Consider the following 25,038-nt stretch of genomic DNA (forward strand, 5'->3'; position numbering starts at 1 on the left):
ACATTAAAATTACTAAGCCATAACCAGGAGTTAAACCAGTCGGCTGCTTTTTTAACCATGTGTGGCACCGCTACACATGACGAGGATGTGGTTGTTTTCTGAGGGTTTCAGAGGAAACTTCATCAGGGCAGTGCTTAAACGAACACATTAACATTGCCTTTAATTAAACATTGTCAGTCATTCTGAATATCTAACATAGATGGTCAGAATCCATGTGGGCGGGACTTGACCCGCTTGTTTTGAGTGTGAGCAGGGGAGCAGGCTGAACTCCAGAGTAAACAAGAGTCCCTCACAGGGGTCTACTTTCAATGATAATGCCCAATAAAGCCCTGATGTTACTTTTCTATAGCTGTGTTCTAAAAGCTGTTAAAACCAGAGCAGAGAGTCGTGCAGTTACTCTAACACAGTTGTTCTCAACCTTGGAGTCGGGGCCCCCTTTGGGGTCATGAGACACTAAGAGGGGGTCTCCAGATTCCCTATAAGGAGAATATTTTTAGAACTCCACTGTTGCCACTTTACACCAATCTTGCCAAATTTTAACCAGTTTTCATCATTTTTTCCCTTAAGTTTTTAACACATTTTGCCATTAAACACTTATTTTTGCCATTTTTAACCCTTTCTACACCTTTTTCTGCCTGTTTTTGCCACTTCTAAACCAGTTCTTGCCACATAAGCCTAATGTTGCCTCTGTTGACCCATTATTGCCACTATTAACCCCATTTTACCACTTTTTGTGCTTAATTTTTCCCAATTTAACCACAGTTCACTATCTGACATGCCCATTTTTGCCATTTTGACCAATTTCTGCCTATTTTTTCTTTCTCAGTCAGCACTATTTTGCCAGTTTATATTGATTTTTCTTCCCATTTCACCAGATTTCCACCCATTTTTGCCAATTTAAAGCTTTTTCAGCCACTTTTTAATTCCCTTTTACCACTATTCATGCCCATTTTTGCCTTTTTTTGGGTTACTTGTTGCTGTTCTTATATTCTAACCCATTTCTGCTACTTTGAAGATCCAACTTCACCATCTTTTTCCACCATTTTTTGCCATTATTAACCTTTTTTTTCAACTTTTATTTATTTTTTTTTTAAAGAAAATAGATTAAGATTTAGATATCACAGCTTAACTTTAGAATAGACCATGTTTTGCTGACCTCCATGGCCCCCAGTTTGGCTGGGACCCAGAAAGCTCTCCCCTTTATCCCCCCTTAAGGACGGCCTTGTCTGCACATGACTATTCTTGAATGTTCACGGCTGTGTTCAACCACCTTCAGGTACAGCGGGGGTCTCTGGTCTCTGGTACCTTTATGTTGGGGGTCACGGGCTGAAAAGGTCGAGAGCCCCCGCTCTAACAGACATGATGATGAGCTCAGTCACAGCAGTGTATCCTGAGCTGAACCCAGACTCACTGTTGCTGCTGTAACACTTTCACCCTCAGTAAAAATGTGTTTTTATCTATGACAGATAATAGATCGTAACAACTACACAGTTTCCCCTCAGTTAGGGTAATTTACGGAACATTTGTAGTATTTATTTGTTACCTGGTTTTTCATCCTGAGAGTGAGCCACAAATGTTTTTTAGAAGGTAAAAAGCTTTAGAGTGGACTGATATTTTGTGTTTTTTATTTTCTTTTTTCTAGAAATAGAGAAAACCTTCACCTGATATTGTTTCCTGCCTCTCTGCCCCTCCATCTTATTTTCAGGAAACCAACTTTGGAAAAACATTTTTTCAATCTCCTGCTGTGAGATCATCCGTGGACGAAAACAATTTCTGTTTTCAAAAATCACAAAGCAGAGTAGAAGTTTTGTGTTGTCTCTTGAATGTCCTTGGATTTAAAGGAGCACCTGCAGCCGTCCTCAGCAAACATCTACAGTCTGAGAGAACTCCGACTCTGCCCACGGATGAGGAGCTATTTATCGTTTTTAGACGAGACCCTGTCTAAGAAGAAACACTGATCACACAGAGTACATCGTACACCTCAGACACTAATTACAGTAGAAATAAATGTTCTGACAGTCATGTTTGGAATCTTAATATCAGGATTATCTGGATGACATTGGACTGTACAATTATCACAGCATTAAACAGAATAAATCCTCTTTTCCTAAAAGCCTGTGTTAAAGTAGAAGTCTTAACGACCTATAAACAGGAGTGTGCAAGGACAAAGCCCTTTCTTTATGCATTTGACTTTCTTCTCATTATTTAACATTCTTTCTAAACAGAGGAACTACTGGTAGTGAAATTACGCTGCTGTGCATTAATGCAGGTAACTATGTTCTAGGTGAAATCTCCTGCAAAGGAGCTCAGAAACAGGGAAGACTGGACTGTCTGTGCACAGGCAGTGATTTTAAAGTGTCCTATTGCCTTAAGGCCTCGATGTCTGCAAGGCACTTTAAAAAACTGGGACAGGAAAAGACAGGGAAACTGTTGGAATAATCCGAAAACACCTGGACAGACCAACAGTTGGAAAGTTGGCGTCTGTGATGGTGCAGGGGTGTTTTAGTACCAACAGCACGGCTAACTTGCACATCTGTGAAGGCAGCATTAATACTGAGAGAAGCATGCTGGTGTTAGCGAAACATTTAGACCTTATCTTACACAGCCTTGGTTCTCAACTGGTGGCTCAGGACCCAAACATGGGCCACAAAGCCCACACAGAATTACCTGGGTAAAAACGTGGCAACAAAAGCCTGTGAGGCGCTTTTATTTTGGAGGATGTGTCCCATCTCTTCTTTGTTAAAACCATTTGGTTATGACTGAAAACTTTGATTAAAGAGAGATTAAAAGGAGATTTGGGTCACAGATTGTTGTTGCAGAGGTGGTTCTAGGTCCTGATACTGGACCATTTGGGATCTACTGTTTCACAGGGATGTTCCTGCTTGTTATGCAAGACAATGCAAAACCACATCCTGCCAAGAGTACTTGGATGCAGCTGAGGACCTCCACTTCACACCGGAAGTCGGAAAATCGCCGCCATATTTCATCTTCCAATACCGGAAGTCACTTGAACTGAATGTGCCGCCGCCATGTTAATAGAGGCAAGTCCACCAAGTAAGGAAATACAAGTAGAAGAAAAAAATGCAAGTTTTTGGGTTAACAAGCACAGCGATAATGTTACATTTATTTTAATGAATCTATGAATTTATGATCCAAATTCAAGTATCACTGAGCACAGACATAATATGCGACAGGAGATTGGGTGGCTGGCCGGACGTCGCCGTTGCCGCCATGTTGCCAGAGGCAAGTGCTACGTCATTCAATACAGTAGACAAGGATTGTGCACGTTGTCAGAAGTTTGAAGTGGAGGTCCTCGGCTGCATCCAGGCCCCTCTCCATTCTGCATGAGGTACAACAGCATGGCTTCACAGTAAAAGAGTAAAAACCTGTCTCTTATTAAAAATATATATACGGAGCATTATGAAGCACATGAAACCCCACACTGTTCAACAACTGAAGTTGAATATCAGGCAAGAACAGGTAAGAAATCCACTTCAATACTTGGGGCATGTTGCTGACATTAAATGAAACATTAAGATGGATCAGTTTGAGCAGCAAATATCAGCCCCAAAATAAAGGTGCCAGAGATCGTGGACCCCCACTGTACCTGAAGGTGGCTGAACACAGCCATGCACATTCAAGAATAGTCATGTGGTGACATGTAAATACAAAATGTAAATCCTTTTGTTCCGTTAAAAAAAAGCAAAAAATGGTGGGATAGGTGGTGAATTGGGTTAGAAATGCCAGAAATTAGATAAAAGTTGCAAAAATAACAAATAATGGGGTCCCTACCCCAACGTTGAGATCCCCTGCTCTAGCTCGAACCCTAGGGGAACACATTGAATTTTCATCGTTATGCAGATGACGCCTTATTAGACATATCAACCAGCTAGTATCATCCTGATGAGATCTATTGTTTATGTTAAATCTCTGCTTTAAGCATGCTGTAAGGACATTGGGACACTGACCAGAAATTTTCTGCTTCCTCACTCAGATGAGATTGAAGCTATTGTGCTTGGCTGCGAACCTGTCAGAGACTTTTTTTTATTGATTTATCGATTAAAAGATGAGAGCTTCACAGTTCAGAAGATTAGATAAACATGGAAATATTCAGGCATTTTATTGGCTGGTAAGAGGGATCCAGTATTACCTCCTTCATTATTAGTTTTATTTGTATTGCCATTACTAGGAGCAACCAGAAGGTTCTAATGATAGTATGCTATTGTAATCTTATTGTCCGTCATATCCAGTGAGTAGTAGTAGTGGTAAAAACGGTTCCTCCTGTGCTGTACCACACCTTTCATCCTGCATACGACCCTGGATGCTTTTCAGTCCCGCACCAGGTCAACACGCTCTCATTTAACTCCCATTCTCTGCCCTACTGTGTCCTTTAAACCTCTTAAACCTCATGAGGAGGCCCCATCATACGCTGACATCCGTGGATTATATGAACAGAGTGTCTGTCAGACTCTCACTCTGCACACTCTGAGGATGAAATGGGCTCCACCTGCTTGAAGTTAATGTGGATGGATTGTATCCGGGGCGATGCAGGAGCACATTTACCGGAGGTTACGGCCCAGGGCGAGGACCTGAACTGTGAGCCTGCTGAACTGCAGCAGCACAGAGAGACTAATGTCTGCTCCCACTGCAGACTATTACACATGTGACCGGACCGGAGGTGGCCAGCAAAGTAAGGAGCACAATTCAGGGGTCTTGAGGTTGCAGTAATTAGACTTGACCATGCTGCTGCTCATCCATTATTCCTGCTCCCACTGTTGCTCATTTGGAAGAGCTGGAGCCTGTTCCCTTTTACTCTGTGTGTGTGAGGCGTACCTGGAAACTGATAATGTTACAGTCGCTCTCTAAAAAGTCCACAGACTTTTGGCCTTTAACTACTAAATGCCATCTGACCAGAGGGGAAAAGTTTGCTGACTTCTCTACTTCTTACAAAGTTTCCTGAACTTCCCTCTTCCTGCAGAACTAGTGTCGGACTCACCTGAACACCCTAACACTGTTTTAAATGCAGCGATAATGAGACGAGGACTATCACAGAGCCTGCTGTCCCCCTTTTCACACATGAGCTGCAGATCATTTCAAGACAAACCTGTGGAGACTTTGGCTGTTTCATTCATGCAGGAGGAAGACTCCTCTGCACTGAAGACTGTTCACAGGTCAATATCGCAACATGTGGGGAGGTTTCTGCAACACAAGCTCAACAGTAGAACGCAAACACCTGAGGTAAGAAGATTAAAAAGGCAGCAAGACTCCACTGTAACAGTCATCAGCCTGTTTACTCGCCCCAGATGTTCAAGATTAGAGAGTGTGAAACGATGCTACATTCTCCTGTAGACAATAGAGAAAGTAAAGTTGAGGAAAAAACTACAATACCCACAATCCTACAGTCACAGTGAGGCTGTAACAAACCCATGACTGTTGGCTGCCGATGACAATAATAAATGCTGCAGTATGAAGCAATAATACACAGACTAAAATATACATTTGTCTGTAACACAGTTGTGCAACACATTACTACTAGCTTAGTAATCACATTCAATTCTTCTTACTGGTGTTACTGTAAATCGGGTAAAAGGGGAGCACAGGAAAATAAAACAAGTGCCCCCGTTAATGTAAGCTCACCTGAAACTGCTTCAGGTGACTGACACATCAGCTGAAGTTCATGGAGAGAGAGGGAAACAGCAGAGAACTTTCTGGAGCCCAGCCAAACCTGAGTGGTAGGGCTGGGAAATTAAGCGAAAATTAGATTAAATCACAATATTGCTGGCTGCAATTTACAAATCGCAGAATGTGCAATATTTTTGTAACCTAAAATTTATGTCAAAATACCAGCTTAAAACATTTTTTTTTCAGCAGAGATGTTATACATTACATATTCGTGCAATCATTCAAGTGCCATATTTTTTTAGAATATTCTATATAAAATCCTACTTTCTTCATTTTTTGTAATTTTTCCTGACTAAATATGAGATAGACATAGAATGATCACTCCCTTTTAATACAACTTTAATATCATATTTAAATCACCTTTCCTTTAAACAGAATGACTTTTTATTGATGTAATTAAGACTAAAATGTAAAAAAACATTTTATTCAACTAAAACTAACTAAAAACTAAGCTCTAAATAATATTGAAAACTAAAACTTAATTCTGAGCTGACAAACCTAAACTAAAATGAAATGAAAGACAAAATCTCTGTTTAGTGTGAGTCCCTGATAGCAGCATATCTACTGACATGAACACCCCAGAGAGAGTAAAATCACCTAAAATGATTGGAGAAGACTTCGTACTGTGAGAACTTTGGTCTTGAGTTGCATAAAAACATCAAAATTGAACAAATAAAAATAAAATTAAGAACCCTTTTGGGTCTCATCCTTGTCAGATTTCCCACATTTCAGAAGAAAATGATAAAAATAATAAAACTAAACTAAATTAGGCATTTTTGCTAAATACAAACTAAACTACGCTCTCAAACCAGCAGTAAATATGAATGGACTGAAATTTTAAAAAAAATTACAAACTAAATAAAAATCCAAAACAATTATGGCTTCGATGTGGACGGCCACACTGAAGTAAACCATTAAGAAAACTAGAAAAGTACTCAGAGAGTGCAGACCTCCACCATTAGCCCTATCTCCAAATAGTGAAGAATCCTTTAAAACATTCCTGGATCCAGACGGTGATCTGGATCACTCCCAAAATCTAATTCGCTGTTAATCCCTCCCCCGTGGGGTGGAGACATGGTGAGGGAAAGCATTGGCTTCGCGACATGTAGACTGTCATGGCGGAAGCACCCATGGTCTCACCAGTCGACTGGATGTCATGGCAGAGGGTGAATATTCCTCTATTCCTCCCATTATTGTGAGTATTCTCACCACCATTCGCTGTCTTTCTCTCTGTTACACTCCGACTCGTCTCCTCGACCGGGCGTGCATCTTTCAAACTCTATAAACTCCAAAACTTTGAATAGAAACACACCCAAAAATGCTGCTGGGTTTGAAGTTACTCATGTCTGCCATTTACTGGTGTAAAGTGGTAACAGCCCAGACCTCCGCCATTAGCCCTATCTCCCAATAGTAAAGAATCCTTTAAAAAATTCCTGGATCCAGACGGTGATACAGATCAGTCCCAAAATCGAATCAGTTCTTCCTTATGCCATTTCTGACATTTCCTGAAAATTTCATGAAAATCCGTCCATGACTTTTTGAGTTATGTTGCTAACATACTAACAAACTTACAAACCCATCCAATCACACAACTTCCTCGGCGGAGGTTATAATGTCAGCCTTAGCTGAGCCAGGATGTGCACAAAGGTCAGGATGCCAAAAAATAAAGCAGAAGAAACTGAGATATTTATTTTTCATGAAAAGAATAATTGTGAAAATAGAAAAAAATGTGTAAAGGATGGCAAAATCTTTGCAAACATAGGCTCAAAGTGCCAAAAATGGGTGAAAAAAACAACAGACATGGCAAAAATGGGCATAAAGTGGAAAAAGCAGAAATATTGGGAAAAAAGGTGCAAAAAAGCATCAAAATTTGGTGAAAAATGGCAAAAGAGACATTGCAGAAACGTGCTAAAAAAGAGTCAAAGATGGGAAAAATAGTGAGAAAAACTGAGTTAGTTCAGGCAATAATTTCAAGAACAGATTCACACCTGATATGCATCTTAATCAAATCACATGACTCACATCCTCCTGAATCAGGGCTGCATTTGTGCTGCAAGATTTTGCTCTCTTCCTCTGCTCACTATTGCGTCCTACCCTGGAGAGCACTGCACTCGCTCTTCAACCCTCCTCCACCCCAGCATCCACCTGTTGGCTCCGACCGGGGGTTTAAGATGTTATCTCATCACTTCTCAATTCTACATGTAAGATTTATCAGCGAGCAGTGATGAGCCTGCCGGCAAACTATGCTTTGCTACCATAATAAATGCTTGGAAAATTGCAAACGTGAAATGACTGACTGAAATTGGTTTGTAATAAAAGGTGCAAAAGCAACGTCAAAGTGGCAGAAAAGTTCCAAAAAGTGGTAAAAATGGGCTTAAAGTGGCAATGATGACACACTTCTCAGCTCCAAAATGAAGGACCTGTTAGCCTGGATGCCAGCACCAATGCTACTTATACAGCACTGATATCACCAAGGAATCATGGGGGCTCTCAGGTTTTCAGGGGCCCAGCAGGCCCGTTTATAGGGAAGATCCCCTCCATGGACTACACAAACTCAGAATTTTGCATCTTGCGTTTTTCAACAGAACCAGAGAAGGGTTTTTGAATAAATAAATAAATAATAAAAGCAGTGTGAGTAATCAGATGACTTCGGTGTCGCTACACTGATATTTATCTAAATCTTGTATGAAAAATATCATCTGCATTTCTACATAATTCTGTCTCAATACTGCGTTACACCGTCAGAGACATGTTAGGAACAGACTGAGTACTGTCTGGAATAAAGATTAGAATAGATTAATTCAGTAAATTTAGTCCATAAAATCACCATGTGAGTGTTTTTAGTAGCTGCGCAGCTTCAACAGAATGACGATGAAATAAAGGCACTGAAATAGTCAAATCAAAGCATTTATTATAGAATAAATGAAGACATAGATAAGAGTGTGTCATATGTCTGCATTGATGCTGCAGCAGCTTTTAACAGTGAAAGTAAAGGAACTGTGTTTACCTGTTTTACACAAACAGAGCAAGCGTGCTGATGGTATCAGTGATTCTCACCACAGGCAGAAGGAACACAGATTAAAGATGTGCGGCTGTTTGCCAGGTGCACCACATTAAAAGGAAATGAATGCAGGAGGGAGGATTCCTAGAAGAGAAGCGCGCTCTCTCTGTTTGAGTGTATGTAGATGGCGAGGACGATCAGGAAATCAACGGTGGGGTTTTTTTCAGTCTCATTTTTATCTGTTCACACAGTCAATCATTTTAAAGCCTGCACTTCCTGTTGACTCTGTCTCATATGTACCATACTGTCACTGAAACACAGCTTATAAACGATGCACTATTCACTTATAGCTGGAACAGTTAAATGGATGAGCTTGGAAATTAAAGGCGTACAGTTTCCATCAGAAATCAGATTTCTTTATCTAAAAATTTCAATTTGAAATAATTCCTTCAGGTTTATGCCTCTTTCCTCTGCTCCTCATCTTATTACGTCCACCAAGGAGGTTATGTGATCGGGAGGATTTGTTAGTTTGTTTGTTAGCAACATAACTCAAAAAGTTCTGGACAGATTTTCATGAAATTTTCAAGAAATGTCAGAAATGGCATAAGGAAGAACTTATTCGATTTTGGGAGTGATCCGGATCACCGTCTGGATCCTGGAATTTTTGAAAGGATTCTGTGCTATTGGGAGATAGGGCTAATGGTGGAGGTCTGCACTCTCTGAGTGTTTTTTTTTTTTACTGTTGTTACTACTTTACACCAGGAGATGGCAGACATGAGTAACTTCAATCACAGCAACATTTGTGGGTGTGTTTCTATTCAAAGTTTTGGAGTTTATAGAGTTTGAAAGATGCACGCCCGGTCGAGGAGACAGGTCAGAACATAACAGAGAGAAAGACAGCGAATTGTAGCGAGAATTCTCACAATGCTGGGAGGAATAGAGGAATATTCACCCTCTGCCATGACTGTCAGTCGTCTGGTGAGACCATGGGTGAGACTGTCAGTGCGTCTGTTGGCACCGGCAGGCAATGCTTCCACCATGACAGTCAATGTGTAGTGAAGCCAATGCTTTGCCTAACCGTGCTTCCACTCCACTGGGGAGGGAGTAGACATGAACGCTGTGGTGAGGGGCACATGGAGACATGTTGGAGGTATCTTGGGGGGGTTCAAAATACTGTGAATAGTGACTGACATCGGGAATGACAAACACCATGGAGATAGAGGCGTGGTAGAAGCCTAAAGTAGAAGCCATGGGAGAAAAAGCACAGCCAATGGTGGTGGAGGCTGCCTGGTGATGTCAGAATATGCAAATGAGATGTTTGAATTTACTCCCATCACAACATTTGGGTCATACTGAAGATTTTTCTGATTTACAGTATGCCTTTATCTCTAAGCACTTTCAAGCTACAGCCTTTTGAAAGCTTGATATCAAAATTGAATATTTTCTTGAAAAAACTGTGCTGCCCTAAGGGTTAATGGCAGAGGTCTGCGCCCTCCGAGTGCTTTTCTAGCTAAACTTAACATAGAGTCCATGATGGTGACCTAGATCTCTACTTTCAGCTACATCTCACCCTCAAATTCCACATACTCTGTCTGCTGTCAAGGACATTTTAGATCCTCAATAATTCACCTGCAGGGGCAAAACTTAATTTTGAAACACCTTGAAGGCCTGGCTACACATGCACACTTCAGCCCCATATTCTAGCCTGTAGCTAGCCTATCCTGGCACTAAAGGATGGATTTTAGACTTTCTGATCCCAGTGTGTAAGGGTGAACGGCTCTCTGACTTCAGCTATGTCTGAAGATGTCTTTTGAGGATGATTTTGCCTTGAGGTCAGGTATGGCACTTTACTGCATCAGCCTTGGTCCTGTACAGCTCTGGCCTACTGATGGCCATCCTCCAGGCCCATGCCCCACCTCTCCAGGTATCCTCCCAGCTGCCACATCCACGATGTATGTAGCGTCTGATCCAGCTCCCTGGGTCCTGGGCACCCAGAATGTGGTGAGCTGATTCAGGCCCTGGAAAGCACACCAGGTGCCCATAAAAGTGCAGCTGACCCTTCCTATCCCGACTCTCCTGAGCACGTCAGCATTAGACACACAGTCTAACAACAATACCCAAAGATACACCAAAGAGGAGTTCAGCTGGCACCTCTAGCCAACAGTCAACATTAAGGCCTCACAAGAGTTTCGTGAAACCAGGACCGAGGACATGAATCAACATACTCAGAGACCAGGAATGCCACACTGTTGTGCTCAGTGAACCCATGTGCAAGTCAAAGTCTGCGGTTGATCTCAGCCTCGCAGTCAGTGGATCAATTGCCTGCACCACCAAGGTAGGTGACCTGCTCTGCAACCTCCACGCTCTCACCGTTCACAGACAGACACGATGGCAGCATCCCCAGATGCTTGGATCTTTGTTTGGCCCAGCAGAAGAGCATTCTGAACGCTTCAGCCTCCTCACTCTTCAAGCCACCACACTTCACTGCGCTCTCTGGACCAGATAGGACAGACATCAGCTGGACCCTGTGGAGCTCCAGAATCCTCCAAAGAGTGTCTCTACTCACCAAGAGGAACACTTTTCGGAAGTCAACGTAGAGGCAGCAAGCAACTCTATTGAAGTCCTGAAACCACTGCAGGTGTTTTTTAGACTGACACAGTTCTGGTTCTGGCTCTGGTTCAGAACCTTGGTGCTTTCTGGCGAACCAGCCCATGCTCACACCAGTTTAAGCAGAAACAAAGTGGGAGGACATGATGGACATGTATCACCACTTCCAGCTCCACATTTGCCCAAGTCTTTCCTGCTGTCCTGGTATTCCTTCTTCAGTTTGTTGAGTTAATAAATTATTTGGTCTGGTGTTCAGGTGAACCCAGCCTTCTCTGTCTCTTCTGCAAGTTCAGCATATAACTCGCCCCTCCTTGTTCTACTCTCCAGCATCACCTGGACTTCTGTTGATGCCCAGATTACAACCAAACATTATGTCTCCCCAGCAGACCACTTTTTCTCCATCTTCACAACCCAGAATGTGGCACGCCCACTGATGATGTCTAGGTTCCCAAGAAAGAGCTAACTATTTATTGTTTCCAGCTGAGAACTAACTTTTCAGGTTCATAACCAATTTTCCTGGCTGGTTCAAAATTAGGTTCAGGGACCAGAACCAGCATGGAGCCCTGTCAGTCTGAAAGGCCTCTATGAGGACCCAAAGTGCCAGGATGCCGACCATTGTTGGCCTCTTAGGTGTAAAGTCCAACTGCCTTCAGTTGTCCTGTAATATCTTTTTGTATTATGTTTCATGTTTTTACCGGGCTGCAAAGCACATTTCCCTCAGAGAACAATAAAGTTGATGCTGCGCAGCAATCTGCATGCATGTTGCATTCTGCAGAAAATTTCTATTCATCTCTGGTGTATGCCGGTGTCCTCTGAAGTTTACCTCATCTCTCTTTCTTCCTGCTGAGTCTCCATCTGTAGAAGTTGTTCCTCTGTGTACTCTGGGTCATAGAAGTTTCTCCTTGTATCCACAGTAAACAGCCTGGAATCGTCACTCAGTGAAATCGGTCATTTTTAGTTTTGTTTGTTGTTGTCTCTGTCGTAGCCCACAGGAGAATGATGCTTTTACAAATGCCAAGAACATTCTACAACCTGATGTCAAAATACCAAAATATCCCTTTAAAGATTTGCTTCTTTTGCCACTGACGGTCTAAACTTGTTATTCATAGTGTGTGACAAGTTTCACTGTTTCTTTCGCAACTTTTAAACTAAATAACTTCCTTCTGACTCTAACTTGAGTTCCCATTTTTGCCCCCAAAAAACCCTGCAGTGAGATTTTCGTGCAAACTTCTACTGCTGTAAAAAAAAAAAACTCATAAAAAGTTTTTTCTCTTGGGGATGATTTCCTGAAAGCTGCTGCCTAGCTATAGATGGTTGTCATTGCAGGATATTTTCATACACTGCCAGCTAAACACATTTTTCTCAGTCTCATCTTGAGTATGTGAGCCTTGCATGCAGAAACAGGACAATTAAAGCCCTCCACATTGGTCCTAGTTGCCCGCTGTATTGGCTTGTATCTCCCTGAATGCGATGCTGCTCTGCTGATGATTTAAATGTGTTTCCAAGTCGGCTGAAGCACATGTCTGAGCCCTCTAACAACCAGCATGTTAACTCTCTGCTCATTAGCCCCGGCTCCTCACACATCTTCCAGAGACTCCTCACCACAGCGGGGGCACTGACTGGGATAAATAAGGAATAATCAAGAAGTCGTTCTGGCTGCGAATTGACCTGAATATGGGGCTCCATGCTATCGTTGTGGCTCTGCTACCATCATAATGAACGGAAAGAGACCTACAGTACAATCACACTAATGCTCGGGGAGGAGGGCGCTCTTTGGTGGTCGGGCACAACGGCGCTTGTTTTCAGTACAGCTGCTGCATGCTGGGAAGTCCAGCAGCAGTCTAAGTTTGGAGCAGCATCATTTGGACTAACAACATGTATTTTAGTTTTTATAAACCTGTGAGGAGAACACCATCAAGCCTGATTGCAGGGGGCTCGCTCTTAAAAAGATTATACATCCTCCTGCATGTGTTGACGCTGATGGCTGGTGAGTTTCTCAGCAGCTAACATAGAAGACGTGGAGCAGAGAAACCCAACAGATGTGAGAAACACACAAAGATTTTTACCCTTCAGAAGGGAGCTCATGCATATTTGATTTATTACTTTGAGTCAAGTTGCATCTAATGTTTAAGATCTAGACCAGGGGTGTCAAACTCAATCACAGCAGGGGCCAAATTCTGGATTCAGAACTAACCTTAGGGCCTAACAGGGTCACCTTTTTAACCATAAACTGTCAACCTTGTTTCGCTGGTAATAAAATATGAAAAAAAAAGAAAAGCACTGATGAAAAATGATTTTGACTTTTAAAATTAAAAAGATGAGTTTAAAGGCTCATAATCTGAGAAAAGTACATATATTAGCTAAAGAAAAGGTCAAAAAATGAAATTTAAATGGAAAAATAATGTTTTTTAAAGGCAAATATATTAAAAAGAAAGTTAAATCATGAGTTTAAAAGGTCAAAATATGAAATAAAATTTGTAATCATAAAATTAAAAGTTTAAATATGATTCAAAATTTTAAATTGTGAGTCAAAAGGTCAAACTCTGAGATTATGAAGTCAAAGTTTCGAGTTGAAAATATGAGATGAAATACAAAATAATTGTTTGAAAAGGTCAAAATATCACTTAAAAATTAGAATTATGAATCTTAAAGCTCAAAATATTATATGAGGTCAAAATTATGAGTTGAAATTCTCAAAGTATGAAATAAAATCCTCAGTTTGAGTCCTTATTGTGAGATGCTAAATTGAAAATGTGAAATTAAAACACAAATTAATGTATTTTCCCCACATTCCTGACTTCTTATCTAAATATTTTTACGCCTTTATCAGATTTTATGACTTAACAAGGATATCTTCAATCATCAGGATAAGTTCACATTTTTATACTTGAGGAAACCTGCAGACCTCAGACTGATGGGCCAGTTAGATCAGAAATATGAGATCATCTTGTGGGCCAGATTTAACTGTTCCATGGGCCAGATTTGGCCCCCAGGCCTTGAGTTTGACACCTGTGATCCAGACAGTCCAATACCTTTCTCATGAGATAACATATCGCATTTAGTCAGGAAGGTAAAACCGTAACAGGGATTTCAGAACAAAATCACAGAAGACATGCAGACGGGTTACTCATCAGTAAGCGCTTATCCCAACCCCAGAAATGCACATACTCTGTCCAAGTGTGCAGCTCCAGCTAATGGTGCCCACAAAAACTTGTCCTAAAAAAACCCACTGGTTCCTATAAAATCAAGATTAAGATTTTTTTTTTTTTTGTTATTGGACAAGACTTAACAGCAAAATTAAGGCTATGTCAAGTACCAGGCTTGGAATAAACACCTGAAATAAAAATAAGTCCACCGATAACTATAAGGGCTAAAATGCTAAAAAAACAATCAAACTCTCCGTTCCACAAACACTCAGCATTCATACCAGAACCCTAACCACTACTTGGACGACTGTGTTTGCTGCTACAGAAGACTGCCAAATGAAATTTTGCTGTGTTTTTACAATGCAATGACAATAATCCATAATTTAAGATGTATGTATTCCTTAATGATGAACTGAAATATGACAGGATGGTCCTTCTTAAGAACTAAAGGGCAAAAGATATTCAAGATGATTACACAACAAACTAGAAAAGCACTCGGAGCGCGCATCTCCCAATAGTAAAGAATCCTTTAAAAAATTCCTGGATCCAAATGGTGCTCCGGATCACTCCCAAACTCTAATCAGTTCTTCCTTATGCCAATTCTGACATTTCCTGAAAGTTTCATGAAAATCCGTCCAAAACTTTTTGAGTTATGTTGTTAACAAACTAACAAACTAACAAACAAACCCACCTGATCACATAACCTCCTTAGTGGAGGTTAAATATTGACGTGTCTGACGGAGAATCAGCAGCTGCAGGGTGTGGACAGCTCTGTTTCATGTCTGTGACCTCGTAGTGCAGAAGGAGGAATTATTCTGTTTATTCAAACAGCTGGTCTGCTAAAACTAAGCTTTCTATCAGATGACTGTTCATGTTAACGTACAGGGTTATAGTCTGACCACAGATGACTCTCCGTTTCACTCGTCTTCATGTCTTTTCACTGATAAATCCGTTCAGAAAGTGCGCTGAGCGGACTAGTTTTTTAGTTCCGTTGTGAATTCGTATCTATGGCCCGTCCTATTTACTGGAGTACTGAACTATGTTTACATTCCCTAAGAACATTATGGGATTAGAATGGCTATTCCAGTTATTAGTCAGGCCCTCAGGTGTTGCTAGGGGAAAGAAATAGTTGTTTTAGTAAAACTTTCTTTTTGATCGCAAAACGTATGAAATTATAAATTAGTAGTTTTATTAATTATTTTCTTTGGCAAGTGACCATATATAAGCGGTATGAGCGGGTTAATGTCCTTCGAGGTGTCCAATTACCAGGGATTAATGGACTTGCAACCGTGCAGGCCTCCACGTCGTCCATTAATTCCTGATAATTGGACACCTTGAAGGGCATTAACCCTTACGTATCTCAACATAAATCCACTGTGAGCAACGTGTGTTTTTTTCTGACTGCCTCCACAGACGTGCTCAGAGCCAGGACCCTGTCCTCGGTGCACTAGTTGCTGCTCTAAACGGATTAACGCCCATAACTACAGAAAACAGAGGTTTAAAGTAGTGGTAAAAGAAGAAGGAATGGCCTCTGAAGCATTAAGAAGTATACTAAAGCCGATATGACGTCTTCTGCTGATAAAAAGAGCAGACATCCCCCTCTCTCGTTCCTCCTTGTTGTCACAAACTTCACTTCAAGCTGACAGACCTCACCTCTTCACAAAGTTCACAAAGCCATGACACATTGCTGCAGTATCAGATCAGGTATCTTCCTCAACCAGGATAATATTTCATGTACAGGACATTCGTTTTCTAGTCAACTTCAGCTGGGAGCCACCGCCGCTCTGTCCATCCATCATCTCCTGACCTTCAGCGCCGCGCCCCGACGGCCGCCCGGGGCACGGGAGAGTGACTAATGTCGTCTCAGCCGCCACCTCCCTGCACCAAAGGCCCCCGATATCCGTCCAGTATTATCCGACCCCGGCGTCTACAGATTTCTATCTGTCCTCGCAGCTTTAATTATTCACGCCGCTGAATCACACTCTCACCAGAGAGATAGCCAGAGCGGCCAGACTGCCTGTCCTCTCCCTCTCCCTGATCTTATCTGTCTGACTGTGTGACACTATCTCATCCTTCTCTTATAGACGGGAGATTAAAACGACTCTCAAACACTGGAGTGTACAGTCAGTTTCAGAGCTGGGGACAGTGGTGAGGCCTTACTGGTAGTCTCAACTGAACCAGAAGACTCTCATCTTTAGTTTGACTGGACGTGTCTCCAGATAGATGCTCAGAGAGAACCTTTAGAGAAAGTCTGCAAATGTTCAGGATCATAAAGCTCAGAGGCAGGACTCTATAGTGCACCACAGAGTGAATAGGGAGTGATGTGGGTCACAGCCTCTGTCACTGAGAGAGGGATGGGGGACTCATTTTAATGACGGACCACAAAGGTTAATGATAAATAAGGAGGAACAATGAAAATGGTCAAATTTGACAGTTTTTTTCATCAAATTGAAACCATTACCTTCAAATCAACCTCAAATTAATTAAATCATGCTTTACTCCAATCTAAAATCACAGAGCAGTTCATCTCAGTCCAGTCTGTTGTTAGCTGATGTCACTGTCTTTATTGAAAGTTAACAGTCAGTTAAATGATGTTTTGTGTTTATTGTGAGGTAAATTTACCACATCTATCAGCCACAGTGGTCTATGGATCACTGAAAGCATCAGAACAGAGAGACAGAAAACAGACTTTGTCTCTTCTTCTGAGGTCAACAGAAGGTCAAGAGGCAGGCTATTGGTGTGAGTGCTTTCCTACATTCAGATTTTAACATTTTTTAAACCTGAAAGGATTGTACTTCTCCTGAGTGGGCGTGGCTTCAGCTCATTCAGCAGCCACGCCCACACCATCCTGGAGCAGATTTTACTGCCTAATTTTTCATGATTTTGAAGCTTAATTTTATAAACTTAGAGATGTTTTATCTGACTGAAATTTGACCTGAAGGTTCATAGCAGAGTGACCTATCATACAACAAACCGTAATCACAGATTTATGTTCACTTTACATGGTCTTTAACATGGATTAAACATGACAATAAGTGGTAGGAGGGGGTTAAAAGCTGAACAAATGTGGCAAAAAGAGCTTACTAATGGCGATAACCATCAGCAAAGGGTTAAAAAGTAATATAAGCATGGCGCGCCAGAAGTCGAGTGGTTAAGGCGCACACCATATATGCAGGCGACCCGGGTTTGAATCCGGCCCGTGGCACTATTTCCTGCATGTCTCTCCCTGCTCTCTTCCCTGTTTCCGACTCTATCCACTGTCCTATCCAATAAAGGTAAAAAGGCCAAAAATAAATCTTTAGAAATAAAGTAATATAAGCACATTGTGTTATTATAAAAGGAGAGTAAGTGGGTGTAGGACTTTAAATACTTCTGCTTCTTCCTACTCCTTTTCGAACTCATTAAATGCTTTGTTTATTAGTTTTATGGCATTTTGGGATTCTACATCCCTGGGTTTGAATTACTTTATTAATATTTTATTTTTCTCATTTGTCTGTCCAAAATAAATTAATGAATTAACAAAAATGTCAAAAAATTAGCACAAATTCTCTAAAAATAGCCACAAAATAGTTTGTAGACTGGCTAAAAATGCCACAATGGGAAAAAAATGGGTTATATGTAGCTAAAATGGGTTAAAAGTGGCAAAACGGGCTCCAGGCCCCAGAGAATCCTGTGTGCAGCCCTGCCCCCACATCACTAAAACTAGGGTGTAAGTTAAACCGAGCAGAGACAAGCGGGTGAAATCAAACATAAGAGTTAAAACGAAAAGTGTGGACTGTCTTCTTAGAAACATCGGCCTCAGTCTCCTCTCTAAGTCCAGCTCAGCCATGTACAAAGTTGAAGCAGAAGGCCCAGGTTTATCTCCCACTCTTCTGTCTGCCATGTTAACCCCTACACTCATTTCTATGGAGGACTGTTTGCTTTCCAAAAAGGCATTAACCCCCCCCCCCCAAAAAAATAATCTTACAGTAACAAGAGAGATTAAAAATATGCTCTGCTTTTCTTAGAAACATCAGCTGAGGAACTTTGTGGTAATTCTTTGTAGAGGAGGGGAAGGCGGGGCTTCTCAAACATGACAGTGTCTTTCATGCTGCTGTGGTAGCATGCATCCTTCCTGTGGAGCTGGGAATCAAACATCAGTGAAGACTTTAAGTTAAGATGCTTTTCTCATAATTATCTATCCTCAGCCTGAAATGCTCACCCACACCTCACTCATCCTCATCCTCATCCTCCGTGTTTCTCCCCCCAGGCTGGGATTGTGGATCTTATTACCTTGTGACAGGTCCAGGACAGAGGAGGGGAGGACGGCTCATTTTTTGGCCGCTCTGAGGGGGACGGGGGGGCGAGGACACAGGATGAGCTGCCAGATTGACAGGCCGGTGGATCTGTCGCTTGGGGCCAAGGTGTAGAGATGTTCAGGGAGTTGGCGTTTGTGGCTCCAAAGATAAGCATCAGTTAGAATATGAGAGGCTAGATGGTAATCTTGCACAGGAAGTCAGGCTATACCATTGCAGAAGAAACCACAGGAGAGAGGCTGACCTTGTGCGCCTGTGCTCAGCTGCAGCTCTAATCTGGTGGAGGCCGGGCCTCAGAGCGGCTGCAGACAGGAAGGTCCTCTCATATTGTGCTGCTCTGTTAAAAAGCAAAAGTCTAGACTTTAGAAGCACAGAATTTAGGACAGTTCTGCATAAAAGAACTGAGCTCGAACTAGTTTAGGAGGGGTGGCAGCTTTGTGGTTTTTCAGTGTGAAAGATCAGACCACCAGTGGCATCAATTCTGTCAAGGCAGTTAGAGTTGGGATGAAGGCATGCCTTCAGGAGTTTTATTTTTATTTAAATTTTATTTAGCCATTTTATAAAGCATTTATTGAGCAAAATCTTGTAGAAAAAACATGATTGGGCTAGGTGGAAAATACTCAGTATTTTATGACAATATGACACAATGCAAATTTATAGACAAAGCACATAAAACAACAAACGACACAACAAAGAAGACCAGTAAAGACAAAATAAAAAATTGCTGAAAATAGTATAAAAAATCCCAGAAAACAGCATAAAATAGCTAAATAGTATAAAAATAGCTGAAAATAGCATAAATAATCCCAGAAAATAGCATAATTTAACTAAATAGCATGAAATTGAAAATAGCATAAAAAATCTTTAAAAATAGCATAAAATAGCAAAATAGCTGAAAACAGCATAGAAAAAGCATAAATAGCTAAAAGGCAAAAAAAAAATAGCTAAAAAGAATTTAAAAAGTTGCATAAAAGCTGAAGAGTGCCATACCTGATTAGTGAAAAATGTAAAAACAAACAAAAAAAAAAAACATTGAATAAGAGAGACTTTTAGAATTTTGTCTCAAGATTTACACTTGAGCACATTGTTTTATAATATAAGAAGCTGAAAATTATGGTAGTAGAATAGTGAAAATAGCCCAAGGAGTGCCAAAGTTATGAGGAGTTGAAGAAAGTGCAGATTTGTGAAATTTTTCCATCTTTTTAAGGTTGTTAAAGTTAAATATTTAAAAATTTCTAAAAGTTAGAAATGAGAAAAGTTATAGCAGTCAAATGACGAAGAAACTAATTTTATTTATTTATTTATTTATTTATTTATTAAGTTTAAATGGTGTCGATACGACAAAGTATGAAGGAGGAGATAGCTGCCGTGGAAGAATAATAATAATAAAACAAAATGGCCAATGCTAATATCAATAGTGTGGATGCTTGCTCAGCATCCCCACTAATCATTTTAGTTAGGTTCACTTTGTTCAGAAACACGCTTTGAATATTTCTTTATTAGCAATTATTAATTAGCACACATTCCTGCTCTTCCTGTGCCGATAAGGAGAGCCTGAGGCATGGAGAAAAGCAGCAGAGCAGAGCAGGCGCCATGAAAACAGAATAATTAGGTCAGAAGGACAATGAAGGAGGAGCTGGGGTGGAGGAGGGTTGCAGTAAGAGCTGCAGAGCATAGCATTGCAAGGACGGTTTAAATAAGGCAGCATATTTATTTTTTTGATTTTATTTAACCAGGAAAAACCTCAGTGAGATCAAAAATCTCATTTTCAAGAGCGTCCTGGACAAGAAGGGCAGCAGCGCATGAGTGTGATTAGCCAGTAGCAGCTGATGAGGGCATGAGATCAGCTGATCTCAATTATGGCAGTGCTCAACTGAACTAATGCTATACACTCGATTTTAGTTGACTGGAACTTTAATTAAAAAAACTAAAACTAACTAAAACTTTATCATGATAACCTTTACATGCAAAGTGTTTTGGAAGGGCAGGACTAAAATATTCTCAGAAGGTTATTGGACAAACGTTCTGTCTGTCACATTCATTATGGGCCAATCAGAGCCACAGACAAACAATAGGGCTAGTTGGTGGATAAAACTCATATAGAGGTGTACAAATCTTATCCCCCATGAGAAGCTTTCAGTGTGGTCCAGCAGTAGCTCTCTACCTTTTCAGCCCCAGACCCCCAAAATCAAGGTGCCAGAGACCGTGGACCCCTGCTGTGCCAGAAGGTGGTTGAACACAGCCAGGAACATTCAAGAATAGCCATGTGCAGACAAGGCCGCCCTTAAGAAGGGATAGAGGGGGAGGTTTCTGGGACCCTGCCAAACTGGGGCCCCATGGAGGTCAGCAAAACCATGATCCATTGCGAAGTCAGCTGTGAAAACCATATTTGATATTTGACCTGAATAATAAGACTCTTGTCAACAAACAAATATCTTTATTTATTCATTTATCCTTCTTTAGATGAAAAAAACATTTCTTAAAAACATAATTTAAATGGGTTGAAAATTGCTAACATTGGTCTATAATGGAAAAAAATGGTGAAAAGGAGGTGAAATTGGAATTCAAAAGAACATAAATGGGTTAAAAGTGGCAAAAATTAGATAACAGTGGCAAAATAGTAACCAAAAATGAATTAAAGTGACAAAAATGGGCACAAAAAGTGGTAAAAGGGGTTTAAGAAGTGGCTGAAATGGCGTTAAAGTTGCAAAAATAGGTGCAAATTGTTTAATTGGATAAAAATGGATATAAACTGGCAAAAAAGGGTTAGCTGAGGCAGAAATAGTCAGAAAATGGCAAAAATGGGTATATCAAATTGTGAAATGTGGCTTAAAAAGTGATATAAGGGGTTAATAGTGTCAATAATGTGTCAACAGAGCCAACAATAGGCAGAGAGAGTTGGTTTAGAAGTGGCAAAAACTGGCGGAAAAACGTGGTGGAAAGGGTTTAAAACTGGCAAAAAAAAATGGGTTTTAAGTTACAAAAACGTGTCAAAGTTGGTGGGAAAAAGAGATGGAAATTGTTTAAGATTAGGCAAAAAGGGTGTACAGTGGCAACAGTGTAATTCAAAACTTTTCTTAGTTTTTTTAAGGCATCTGGAGACCCCTCTCAGTGTCTTGTGACCCCAAATGGGGTACGGACCCCAATGTTGGGAACCCCTGCACAAAGGCCCTGTCCACAGGGAGACGAATTCAGAAGAACGCAAAAGTTTTTTGTTGTGTCGACATTTCATCCAGACGGAAACGGCGTTTAGGGTGACTGTAAACGATACTTTCTGAAAACGGGACCCAGAGTGCATAAATCTGTAAACGACTACCGTTTCATCTCCGTGTGGACGGCCAACCACATCTCTCAAGACGCCTGTGCGGGTCCGGCCAAAACAACAATGGCAGACTACAGGGTTGTGTTGGTGCTGCAGAAGCTACTGAGCTTTTTATGGCTTATTCAGTTAAATCTGATGCTCCTTAACCACCATCGCGAAATGCACACACCAGATGTTCTTAAATCCAACGCAGAGAACAACCAGAAGGGCAACTAGAAGAAAGCTTGTGTCAGTTTTCTGTGATCTTCTTCTCTCTTCTGGTGCATTTCCGTGGCAGCGCCACGTACAGGCTTGGCCTATGCACTACAGCGTTTTCAGTCATTTCAGTGGTTCCGTGTTTATGCGGATATTTCCTGAAACAATCCCATCTTCACAGAAAACTTTTTAAAACGAAACGGCAATATATTGTTTTTTTCTCCCTGTGGACAGGGCCTAAAGGTCAGAGGGTGAGGCTTGAGGCTTCATTTTTCTGGACCAGCAGTGAGGTTGGAAATAAGAATGAGTAATCTCCACTACTATATCCATAACTACAGCCGATAAAACCTGGCTGAGAGTACCCTCAGCATGAATCAGCAGATTCTTCCTCTGCTTATCGTGTCTGTTATATAACTACTATAAATAGATCAGGTTTAATGCTTCCATAGAGTGAAAGGTGGTTGTTCTGTCTGCAGGTATAATGATATTAACGTATTTAAAAGTTGATGTTTATTGAACCAGGAGCTGAAGATGAGACTAAGATTTCCCTCCAGACTTCTCCCCCTTTAGTGGGAGTCAACCTTTGTAAGTGTTTATTTTATTAAATGAAATGGTTAAACCAGGTTAAATACCACTCTGAAAGGCTGAGCCTGAGAAAATACAGACTCAAATTGGAATTGGCGTTCACCTTCTTGTTTGATGTAAAAATGAAGGTAGATGAGGATCTAATGAGAGCAGAAAATGTCAGCCTGCTTCCTCTGAGCGCAGATGTTAAAATGTCACCACGTTCCAGCTCATATTAAGAGAAATTCCTGCAGCGCTGCTTCATTTGATTTACTTTACTAATGATCTCAGGTCGGTTCTAGGAGCTCACGAATTTAAAAAATAATCTCACAGATGCAGAAAGCCCGACTGAAAAGAGTAATTTTAAACCCTAGAAATTAGAGTCACACAAGACGTTTACCGCCACTAAGAGCAGCGAGGACCTCAGGTTATAGGCCACTTTTCACCACACAGGAAGTCATTTTGGGTTAGCGCAGTGGGCCGCTTCACGCCAGCAGTCAGACTCGAGGCAGCCCAGGTGTTTGTGCTCGTCTGTGAGGGAGAGATAAACTCTATTCCTGTAAAGCAAAGAGACTCAGACTGCCGGACTCCCACTGATGCAGGTGTGCTCGTTGTTCATGAAAAGGTAAGCAACAGCTGAATTCATCCTGGAGAGCTGCAGTCCTCTGTGTTTAAACATGCTGATGTAAAAATAGACTAAAATGACGAGCGTGGTAATAGGAGGAGAGCTGTGAGCTGCAGAGTGGAGGATTCAAATTCAACAACAAGTCCTGAGATGCTTTTCTACTTTAGTTCTAGCATGAAGATGCTGCATCGTGTTTAAAACTGGAGTTAGGTGGTCTGTTTTTGTTCAAATGCAATTAATCTGGCTGCTTGCATGGTTTAAAGACATGCAAAATGAGTTCCAACAAGACAATCTTGAATAAATTTAAATGAATTATTTACACTTGTTCACTTGAACCAAATCTCATTTATTTTTTCTTTTCTGCAAAAAAGAGAAAAAAGTCAGTGAATCTTCAGCCAATTTTTATGAGTTTTTGTAACTTTAGCCAGAAACTATTAAGAAAAGCTCCCAGCTCTTACCTATATTTATTCTGCATAAATAAACAGCTGATAAAAAGCTATCAAAAAATTACAATTTTTGATAGTAATTAATCTGCAGTTAATTGCAATTAATTGCATCCTTTTAATCACATTTTAGATTGCCACTATTCTGCATCCAAAACAGTTTAATTTAGGATTTTTCGTCTGTCCTAAGCTGAGGGTAAGTCACTTCCTGTTTGGATACAGAGCTGCTTTTCTAAGTAGAGAAAATTTGTCAGCGTGAGTTTAACCACAGAAAAAGCAGGGAAAGAAAAAAAAATGGAACGAACAGTTTAACGGTAAATGTTTGATTACTAACAGTGCAGGTGATTCTGATTCATCCTCTGAGCTGTCTGAGAGTTTTTAAACTCATGAATTTAACTATTTAATCCCATATATTGACCTTTAAACTCATGATTTTAACTATTTAATCCCATATATTTAATCCCATATATTGACCTTTAAACTCATGATTTTAACTTTTTAATCCCATATATTTAATCCCATATATTGACCTTTAAACTCATGATTTTAACTTTTTAATCCCATATATTTAATCCCATATATTGACCTTTAAACTCATGATTTTAACTTTTTAATCCCATATATTTAATCCCATATATTGACCTTTAAACCAGTTTTAACAATTTAATCCCATATATTGGCCTTTAAACTCATGATTTTAACTATTTAACCCCATATATTGACCTTTAAACTCGATTTTAACTATTTAATCCCATATATTGACCTTTACACTCGACTTTAACTATTTAATCCCATATATTGACCTTTAAACTCGATTTTAACTATTTAATCCCATACATTGCCCTTTTAACATGTGAATTTTACTATTTAATCCCATTTATTGACTTTGAACTCATGATTTTAACTGTTTAATCCCATATATTGGCCTTTAAACATGTGAATTTTACTATTTAATCCCATATATTGACTTTGAACTCATGATTTTAACTATTTAATCCCATATATTGACCTTTAAACTCAATTTTAATTATATCAATATGATCATTAAATTACTCAAAAAACTTCTGAATACAATCTGATAAATGATAAAAATGCCCTTAAGTGGTTTATCAGTTACCAAAAACACCTAATCTTTCAAATGAAATAAAAAGAAAATAT

At 40.4% G+C, this 25,038-nt stretch overlaps 1 protein-coding gene across 3 annotated transcripts in view; it reads left to right on the forward strand.

Moving 5' to 3' along the window:
* LOC121516594 (cytokine-dependent hematopoietic cell linker) overlaps nucleotides 1-25,038 on the forward strand; it is a 133,288-nt gene that overhangs the window by 81,005 nt on the left and 27,245 nt on the right. Inside the window, exon 1 of one of the 3 annotated variants that reach the window (XM_041797954.1) lies at nucleotides 23,319-23,437. The exons of the other annotated variants lie outside the window; for them this stretch is intronic. The gene's annotated coding sequence lies outside the window, so the exon portion shown is untranslated. Of the gene's footprint in view, nucleotides 1-23,318; nucleotides 23,438-25,038 lie in introns of those variants that run through there. 3 annotated transcript variants of the gene reach the window in all.

Source organism: Cheilinus undulatus, linkage group 10 (genome assembly GCF_018320785.1).
Source record: "Cheilinus undulatus linkage group 10, ASM1832078v1, whole genome shotgun sequence".
Classification (NCBI taxonomy): Eukaryota; Metazoa; Chordata; class Actinopteri; order Labriformes; family Labridae; genus Cheilinus; species Cheilinus undulatus.